General features: G+C 45.4%; 1 pseudogene; it reads left to right on the top strand.

The window, feature by feature from the left end:
* The first annotated feature begins 253 nt into the window (after positions 1-253).
* LOC133376086 (5-hydroxytryptamine receptor 4-like) lies at positions 254-4,368 on the top strand (annotated as a pseudogene).
* Positions 4,369-10,197: the final 5,829 nt, after the last annotated feature.

Raw genomic sequence — 10,197 nt, forward strand, 5'->3', positions numbered from 1 at the left:
GGAAGCATTCTGGATTGAGGGAGGCTTTGGATCCACCACAACTGGGAGCAGGGCTATATTATTTTCCAGCCCATTAGAAACAATGGGAGAGGGGGAATTTAAAATATAAAAAGCAATAAAAAAGGAGTGGAAATGGTAAAAAGCCACCTTTCACCTTCTGCCCTAGCTGCCATAGATAGACTCTCCTCCCTGACCTCCTTCGGATTGCTTAGCCTATTGCTATAGTGCTGTAGAGACTGCTAATTAAGTAATGATGGCTTCTGAGCAACTAAAGTTGAAGTGAGAGGTCAGGAGAGGGTAGGAACATGGGTGCAAGCAAAATCCCAAAGAGATAGTTGACCAATGCTCATTATAACTTGTCATGTGATAAAGTTTGATGGATCTGTCATATGTCCATCATTTGAGTGCTCCATCATAGTACATAGTGCACAGGTATATGAGTGCTGCACACATAGTGCTCATTTCATTAGCTCAACACCTATCTAGTCTATGATGTCAGAAGACCACATGGCAAACCCTATGTTGCCTAGAAGTCATGCTGTGGCCCCAAAAGCTTATTTTTTGTTATGTGAATAATAACAATAATTTTCATTGGTTATACATGGACCACAAATAACTTTAGCTTCCATGTTAAATGCTGATGGACTAGGATAATTCACATATAGGGGTACCAACTCTTAGAATACAAAACTATGGCATTAGGTAATGCCCAGGGATGGAATCCAAGGGGGAAGGGTCAAGAGATGAAGCTCAGCAGTTGGGATACGCCCACATAAAATGCTCTGTTCATCAAAAGCATACATTAAAGCAGAGAACAAACTGTATATCTGATATTTAAATATATGAATACACCAGCTTCCAATCCCTCTCTTTACATATCCTAACTTTCAAAAGTTCTGCAAAAAATAAAAATAAAATAATTTGAACAAAGGTTGGTGGAACTGCATGTGCACAGCTGCAGCAGGGCATAATTTCCAGCAGCACTCAGAGGGGGTGGAAACCCTAACTGAGTGGAGCAGAGCAGAGAGGCCCAATACGCTCGAGTTGGTAAACTGGCCCATCCCTGTGTCCAGAAGGCACATATAGCAACCACTGTTTTAACAAACATTATGGCAGGAAGGTGTGTACAATTGCAAAGTGTAGTGTACAAAAGGGCTCTAGGGAAAATTTCAAAGCATTTTTTAAAATGGTTTGACAAGCAAAATATAAGACAGCACTGTGTCCTTGAGACAGGGTTTTAATGGATTTTATTTTTTAAAAATAAAGTTATGGCATTTTCATAATTGCAATCAGTATACTATCTTACATCGATGTGGGGGGGGGTGAGGGAGAGACATCCATTGCTCTGCCATGTTCTGTACTCTGCCGTTACACAATGGGCAGGATAGGAGACATGGGGCAGCTTTTCTGTTACCCTCTCATTGACTTCTACGGGAAGAAATTCTCTGCACCAACCCCTGAGCTGGCACAGAGTCACATTAATTCCCGGGTGTTTTCGAGATCTCAAACAGTTTAGATTGTGAAGTCTCCACCTCTGCCATGACCCCAGCACACTCTCCTGCCCCTGCCCTGCCAGTAAAACATTGCAGGTGGAGCACCTACACCCATGGAGCTTTCAGCTGACAAAGGCCAGGGGACTTCTGGCTGAGTGTCATCCCAGCAGTGTGTCTCTGGAAAGGGCCATAACTCAGTGGCAGAGTATCTCCTTTCCATGCAGAAGCCCCCAGCTTCAATCCCTGGCATCTCCAGGTAGGACTGGGGATGTTCCCAGTCTGACAGCCTGGAGAGCCGCTGCCAGTCTGTATAGACAGTACTGAACTAGACAGGCCAATGGTCTGATTCAGTACAAGGTAGCTTGCTATGTTCCTCCATCTCATCTAGTGGAGCCGCAGTGGCAGCACATTCTAAGTTTCCTCAGCCGGCTTATCAGCGAGGGTCGAGTTGCTCCCAAAACAGTGCTAAATAAATGCTGAAGAATAGCAATGATATTGCCATTAATTCTGCACAATGCACAGAACTTAGAAGTGGTATAGTCCCTTTACAATATAGGACTCCTCCAAAAGACCTGTTTACTGAGTATTCATCCTGGTTTGCTTGCACAAAGCTTATCCAGAGGTGAGATTATATCTGTTCTTTACTTAGCATTTGTTCTAATTTGTTTGCAGTGCAGTTATACACCAATGAGTGTTCGCCCTGCATTCATCCTGATTTGCTTGCAGGATGTTTGTACATCCTGTTAATCATTAGTTCATCCTACACTTTCTAACGCTTTTCCCCATCGCTTTCCCAACTGCAAATGGTCTGATTCTTTTTTGAAGCAGATTTCTTGTGCTGGGGAAACAGAGCCCTTTAATTCACTCTAACTACACAAACTTTACGTTACACTATGTGCTTAAATACCTCCTGCACAATAGTGACAAACGGGCGTCCCTTGCCTCCTACCTTGCTCTTGGTTCAAGTGCTGTTCCCACTGCAACCTCCATTCCTTGCCCTGGTCTCTGCCCCTTGCTGTTTTGATTTGCTTTGGCTTCTAGGATGCTGTCTTTCAGTTCTGGCCTCCTGCCTTCTGACCTGTTTCTGGCCCTTGACCTGAAACTGCCTTGATTTCTCCTCTTCTAATTTCTGAAGCCTTTCAACTCCAGCTAGCCTCAGCAACCTCTCACTGATGGTCCCTGACAAATTGCTTTTTCATAATGAGATCTGGCTGCTAGGCATCTCTGCTTTACTCCCAAGACTGCCATGATACAGGCTTGCCAAATGTCTCCTCACAAAATGGATTGGACTGTGCCTACAAATTCCACTGAAACCCTGCCGTGCTGGGGTCAGGAGAAGCCCTTTAATGAGGCATGGGTAGTCTTAAAGGAATTGCATGGAAGCTGCATTGCCCTTTAGGTCAACGCTTACTGTTCTAAACTTATGACGTGAACACTGCACAGAAGAAGGCAATCTGAAGAACAGGGTAGCCCAGCTGCGAAAACAAAGCTTTGTGCTAGTTAATCCTGCTCCAGCCTTGATCCATTTAGTAATACCAAAAATTCCTTTCTGCTCATGCAGACACATTTTCAATTGCTAAGAGAAATCACTGCCATCCCTCTTCACTTTCAGTTTACCCACTTAACAGATCTATAAAGAAGACTATTAAGAGCACTGAGCGCGCATGCCATCTGAATGAGGAGTCACATTCTGTGACTTTTTTTTTAAATCAATGATCAGTCCCTGGCACCAGCAGGCACTGGTCCCTAGGCATGCTGTACACTTATGGAGGGCTGCTATATGTTCTCAGAAATCGCTTTGTTCTTTCAGGCCACGAATGTAAGATACAATCTGTGTCCAGTGTGCTGCAGACATGAAAACAAGCTCTTCATGTATGGAGTACAGAGATAGTAGTTTTCCAGAGCTTTGGACACACCGTTGTTGAGTATCATCAAGGACAGGCAACTCAGGAAAATCAAGACCAATTGTTTCATAGATTCTCTTGCATTTGCTGACTTGCTGGTATCAGTTCTGGTGATGCCATTTGGAGCCATTGATTTGGTTCAAGATAACTGGATTTATGGAAGGATGTTTTACCTGCTCTGCACATCTCTAGATGTCCTCCTCACTATAGCATCAATTGTTCACTTCTGCTGTATCTCACTAGACAAGTATTATGCTATTTGCTGCCAACCACTGGTTTAGAGGAATAAGATTGACACCACTGCACATTGCTCTAATGCTGGGTGGCTGCTGGGGAATTCCAATATTTATTTCTTTTCTCCCTATAATGCAAGGCTGGAATAGCATTGGCATCATGGTCTTGATATAGAAAAAGCAGTTCAACAATGTGTCCAACTCAACTTACTGCATATTTATGATCAACAAGCCCTATGCTATCATCTGCTCAGTGATCGCCTTCTACATTCCATTTCTGCTAATAGTGCTAGCCTACTATCTTATATATTGCAGCCAGGGAGCATGCTCACCAGATCTGAAGTCTACAGCGTGCAGATGGGAGGCCACACCAACCTGATCAGTGTAGCACACATCTTACAAAGATTGAAAACAAAGCATCTAAGACCGTCTGTTTACTCATGGGGTGTTTCTGCTTATACTGGGCACCTTCTTTATCATAAACATAACAGACCCTTCCATACATTATGCAGTTCCTGGTCAGATACGGACTGCTCTTTTGTGGCTGGGGTACATCAATCAGGATTGAATCCCTTCCTTTAAGCACTCTTGAACAAGCCTTTCAGACGTGCCTTCCTCACCATTCTGTGTTGTGGTGATGAACGATACCAAAGGCCTTCCATCTTGGAGCACATTGTCCCTTGTTCCACCATTACTATAAATGGATCAACTCATGTGCTAAGGCACCTATTCCTCTAAGAACATTAGAACAACCTTCAGTCCTCTCTAATGAAACCCCTCATACAAGTGATAGTGACTCACCCAGACTCATTGTATGTCTTGAAGGGCCCCCAATATTTGCCAAGGTTGTGGAAAGTTGCATCAAGCTTCCTGCAAAAAAGAAAACCCAAAAAGCTACTTATTTACCCAATGCCACCAATGTAAGCCAGTAGGAGCTTCAAAAAAAGGGAGGGAAGGGGAAAGAAAAGGATGGTACCTTTGTGTATCCTGAGTGCTAAATAGTAAGCATAGACTTGTTGAAATAAACTAGCCTATAAACAAAGCAGATCTAACATACGTTGAATTGTTATCTTGTGATGTCTCAAACAAGGGCCTTCTCTGGAGTGGCACCAACCCTATGGAACAGCCTTCCTTGTGCAATCCAAGTGGTACCCACTGTGGTGGGCTTTGTTGTCCTAAAAACGTACTTGTTTCTTCAGGCTTTCCTTGGCCCTTAATTTTCTTCACATCTCTTTTATTGAATTTTTACTGCATTTTGATATACTGTGTATTTACTTTTTATTTGTGATTTTATTATTGTCATTTGTGTGAACCACTCAGAGATTTTGTTATATTAAGTGGTATGTACATTATACAAATGAATGAATGAATCATCCCCACAAGCATTAAATTTTTGTGTTCCTGCATGAACATGTGCAATGCCTGTGCATGCTGTACATATACAGGAACTCTTTTCACACATCCCACTTAATGCACAGACTTTGGAAACAGATCCAGCATGGCCATAGCAGAGGCAGCATGGTGGCTGGCCCCCTCTCCTTCACAGTGGGTGTTCATGTGATGTATGCATGATAAGGGCTCCAGTTTTGTAGCACTCCAAGATATACTCTGGAAAACGAGTATCCAGAAGTGTCACGCAGCACTGTTGCAAAGCACATGCATATATTTAGGTGTGACTAGCATAGGCCTTAATGCCTAGAGTTCTTTTGTTCTGACTTAAAACTGTTTTTAGAACATTTTTTCAAAACTGTGAGAGGATTGTTGAGAATTCACATAGGCAGTCATGCAGTCCATTTTTGAAGGAATTATTACCAGGTGTCCATTTTTTTCCATTCAAATGGCTCTCTACCTCTCTACAAGCCCTGACATTTGAATTGAGGCAAAAGTGATTTTTTAAAAAAGGGTATGTGTGTGAATACAACCTTGCAAATGCATTTACACAAGTTTGTAGCATTACTACCTTGCTCACCCACCAGTAAATATATGAATGAAAAAGCAAAATCACCATCATCTCTAATTCCAGGAATTCAGTCCTGGAGCAATATGATTTAAATACCAAACTGAGCCACTAATAATAAAATTCCATCCTGACCCTCTAAGCATATTTGAAGAACAGGTCCTCCCTCATCCTAAGTAAAAGCCATAGACCTACATTGATCAAATTAAGCAGCAGGGATTCTAGGGCAGATAGGGTTGCCAGGTTCAGGGCCTGAGACTGATCCTGTATCCTTAGGAGAAGAGAAAGTCAGTCAAGTGCAGGTGTTCTTGCAACACTGTAATGGGAAAAACCACAAGGTGGAATTCTCCTTTCCCCCTGCACAACTTCTAAAGATACAGAAGACCTCTTAGAGGCTGGCCTGGCAACCAAGAGGTGTTCTGTATCTTTAAAAGCTATGCAGGGGGAAGAGATAATTCCCCCTAAAGATACAGGAGCAGTCTCAGGCCCTGAGCCTGCCAACCCTACAGATGACATAGTCTTCAGGCAGTTTTAAACTTTTGAGCCCTAGCACTTTCCTTAGGAATTAAAGCCTGGCCTCTGAGCATATGCAATTTCCCTTCCCATATCATAGAAAGTAACCCTAGCCAAAAAGGAAAAAAGCAACAACACGGTGTGTGTGTGTGTAATAATGTTTTCTGGTCCATTTTTCACAGATCAGGTAATCACTCAGTCGAAAAAACAATCCCGTACAACTTGGGAGGTGACCATCAAAGAGACATCTGAGCAAGAGACCCACTGCCATAAGAGAGTTATAGGCCCAATATGCTGCTGCTCAACCAGCAAGTGAAGTCTCCTGTCCCCTGAGTGACTGCCTAGTGGCTGAAAGATAGCACTAGCAGCTCTATTGTGCTGTACAAAGGGGGATTTTGCCTCCAGTCTGCCCCTGTGGATGAAAGAGGTATTGACTCTTCTCTTCCTGACTCCTACAACCCTCTCTGGGACAAACATGCCTTTCCTCTCAAGAATCTACCAGGCAGCCATAGCTTGTAACATTACAAAGGCTTTCTGCAACTAAAGAGCAATACTGACAACATGAAGAGTTCGAATTTGAGTGACTTGGACACTTGGTTCAGTGATTAAATTTGATACTGGGTGACACTGGGTGTCCAGTAGCTAGGACTGGGTGTCTAGGCACCCAACTATTATTTAACTAGGGAGGCTCTGCCCTCCTGCTTACTCCATTTGCCAGCTGGGGACTCCCAAACACAGACACACAGAGACACACACATGGACTCCCAACCCCCTCAGGGACTCCTAAACACAAATACAAACACAGAGACTCCCAACCTTCCCCCAAGGACTGTCAAACACAGACACACACAAACACACCCAGGGACTCCCAAACAGGTCACTCTCCCCCATTCCAGTGGGTCGCTAAGCTTCCTTCTGTCCTCCTCTTTAGACCTTCCCCTGGGAGGAGGAGGAGGAGGGAGGGAGGCAGCCAGCCAGCCACCTGAGGCAAGCAAGACAGGAACAGTGGGGAACAGGCAAGGCAGCTCTTCAGCAACCCTCCCTCTCTCCTGCCGCTCCTCTCCTCTTTGCCTTCTGCTGTTGAGGCTGTCAGTGAGATGGGGGGCAGCAACAGCAGAGCAGGAAGGTTGATGAGGAGCTACCCCGGGCCTAGGGTTGCCAGGTCGGAACCATCCAAAAACCTGAGAAAATGGGGGCGGGCCCTAGTGATGTCATGGGCCGGGCCCTAGTGATGTCATGGGGCGGGCCCTAGTGACATCACAGGGCGGGCCCTAGTGATGTCATGGGGTGGGCCCTAGTGATGTCATGGGGTGGGCCCTAGTGATGTCACGGGGCGGGCCCTAGTGATGTCACGGGGTGGGCCCTAGTGATGTCACGGGGTGGGCCCTAGTGATGTCACGGGGTGGGCTCTAGTGACATCATGAAGCATGATACATTGTATCAACCACACTTGCGTGCAGCATACCATTAAAAAAAAAATTTCTGATTGGAAATTAAAATAGAAATCTTACCTAAAAGAGGTCCAGCTGAAGTGACAAGGTCATTCCTTCTCACCATCTTAGGGAGTATGGATGGAAAATGGAAATGGAATGCCTTCAAGTCGATCCCAACTTTTGGTGACCCTATGAATAGGGTTTTCATGGTAAGAGGTATTCAGAGGTGGTTTACCATTGCCTTCCTCTGACTTTGGACACATATACTTTGGACACATAATGAGAAGACATGATTCATTAGAAAAGACAATAATACTGGGGAAAACAGAAGGGCGTAGAAAAAGAGGAAGACCAAACAAGAGATGGATTGATTCCATAAAGGAAGCCACAGACCTGAACTTGCAAGATCTGAACAGGGTGGTTTATGACAGATGCTATTGGGGTCGCTGATTCATAGGGTCACCATCAGTTGAAATTGACTTGAAGGCACATCAACAACTGAATTAAAGATACAAAAAAGGAAAGTGGAAGGTGTTTTATTTTATTTTTTACAGCCTGGAGAAGTGGTGAGAGGTAAAGTCAGGAATGAATGCATTTTTTTAATGAACAAGATAGCATGTTGAACTATCTTGTAAAAATGAACTAAGAGTGCTTGCAGCAGCTATGCTAATGCAGAATGAGCCAGTTGTTATCTGCATGGTGCTATGAAGTCAGTTGTATGTTAACTGTATGCTCATGCAACAGATGGTATAGCACAGTGGGGAGGAGAGCCTGGCTGGGAGTCCAGAGTCTATGAGTTTAAATCCCCGCTCGTGTCTCCTGGATGTCAAGGGCCAGCTAAAGATCACCCCCACAGTGAGTGGCTCAGGGATTATGTGCCCTGCCACCTGTGGGCAAGGTGCATAGTCGCAAGGAGCCGTTTCCCCCAGCTGGCAGTTGCGGACAAGGAAGGGACTGGCTTGTGCAGCTGTGGCAAGCTGAGCAGGCCCTAGCCAGGTGGGGAGTACTAGCCTTAGATGGTAAACCGCCTCTGAATACCGCTTACCATGAAATCCCTATTCATAGGGTAGCCATAAGTCGGAATCGACTTGAAGGCAGTCCATTTCCATTTCCATGCATATAATTAAACAGATGCAGTCAAGTTTTTGGACTTTATTGTGATTGCTGGCCAAGCAGGATAGGGCTCATGGGAGTTTTAGTACAATATCTGGAGGATGCTACTTTGGCTGCCTTTGGGATAATAGATGGCAGCCTTAAGTCTGAAATGGTGTTTGGAATTCTGTAGAGACCAGCCAGTACACATTATGTCATAAGGCCAATTCTTAACCATTTGGCTGTGGCAGTTACCTGAAATTGCTCTTTCGTGGGCTCTCACAAACACCACCAAGCTTTTCTTTTAAAACAGACCAGCTTGTTTAAGTACATACAAAGAATAAAAAAGGAAGTCAACTGACAAGAACAAGACACTTTTTTTCTAAGCAAAATTGATCAAAGAAAAAAAGTATGCTTGTGTGTGTGCCTGTGCGTTTGTGTGTAACACACACACACACACACACTTACATGTAGCATAGAATCACAGAGCTAGAAGGGGCCTTTTAGTCCTTCTAGTCTAAGCCCCTGCTGGAAGTCCAAAACCCAGAACAAGATCAGGTCTGTTCGCTTAAATTGCCACATTAGAGACTTAATGAGACAACACGAGTCAGTTTAATGGGAACTTTCCCACAACAGGGTGACCATATGCTTAGATCTGATAGACCTGAAGCAGCTGACAATTTAGGGCAGACTTCCCCAGCTTGGTGCCCTCCAGATGTTAGCTGGTGGCAGCTGTATGCCCAAAGATATCTGGAAGGCACCAGGTTGGGGAAGGCTGCTTTGGGGAGATGGGAAATGTGCAGAAAAATGGAACAATGGCACACATTCCTATTTGTTGTCATTTCAATCTCACTCCCACATCCTGTCAAGAAAAGACAATTACATGATGATTCTGTCCGTTTCCAGCAGTGCAATTATCCAGAGGAAATAGTAAGAAACTGAGGATTAGGGCCAAACTCTCTCTTTCTCTCTCCAGCCTCTCTCTCTTTCTCTCTCTCCAGCATCTCTCTCTCTCCAGCATCTCTCTCTCTCTCTCTCTCTCTCTCTCTCAGCATCTCTCTTTCTCCAGCATCTCTCTCTTTCTCCAGCCTCTCTCTCTTTATCTCTCTTTCTCCAGCATCTCTCTCTTTCTCCAGCCTCTCTCTCTTTCTCTCTCTCTCTCCAGCCTGCTACCCACAGCAGCAGTGGACGCCGGACGGGGCCAGCTCCTTCTTAGCCCCGAGGACGCCCGGCCGCTTCACCCCTCGTGCTGTGGGCGCTGCTGGGCAGCAGCGGCCGCGATGCGCTCCCCAGCCAGAGACGCTGCGGCGGCCGCCGCCGCCACTGCCGAGCTCCATCGCGGCCACTCCCGTCCCAGCGGCGCCCACAGCAGGAGGGAGAATGACAGAGGGCGGGAAGGCGGCCAATGAAAAGCCGGAGATCATCCAGTTTAAGCAAAGTATTGCCGGAGGCCGGAGACGGCCCCTTTTTCCCTGAAACTCCGGCCAAAAAACGGAGACCTGGCAACCCTACCCGGGCCATCTTGACTGTTCCTCTGTGGCTCGCCTGGGCCGCCTTGCTCTCCCACCTTGC

The sequence above is a fragment of the Rhineura floridana genome, chromosome 2, assembly GCF_030035675.1.
Source record: "Rhineura floridana isolate rRhiFlo1 chromosome 2, rRhiFlo1.hap2, whole genome shotgun sequence".
Classification (NCBI taxonomy): Eukaryota; Metazoa; Chordata; class Lepidosauria; order Squamata; family Rhineuridae; genus Rhineura; species Rhineura floridana.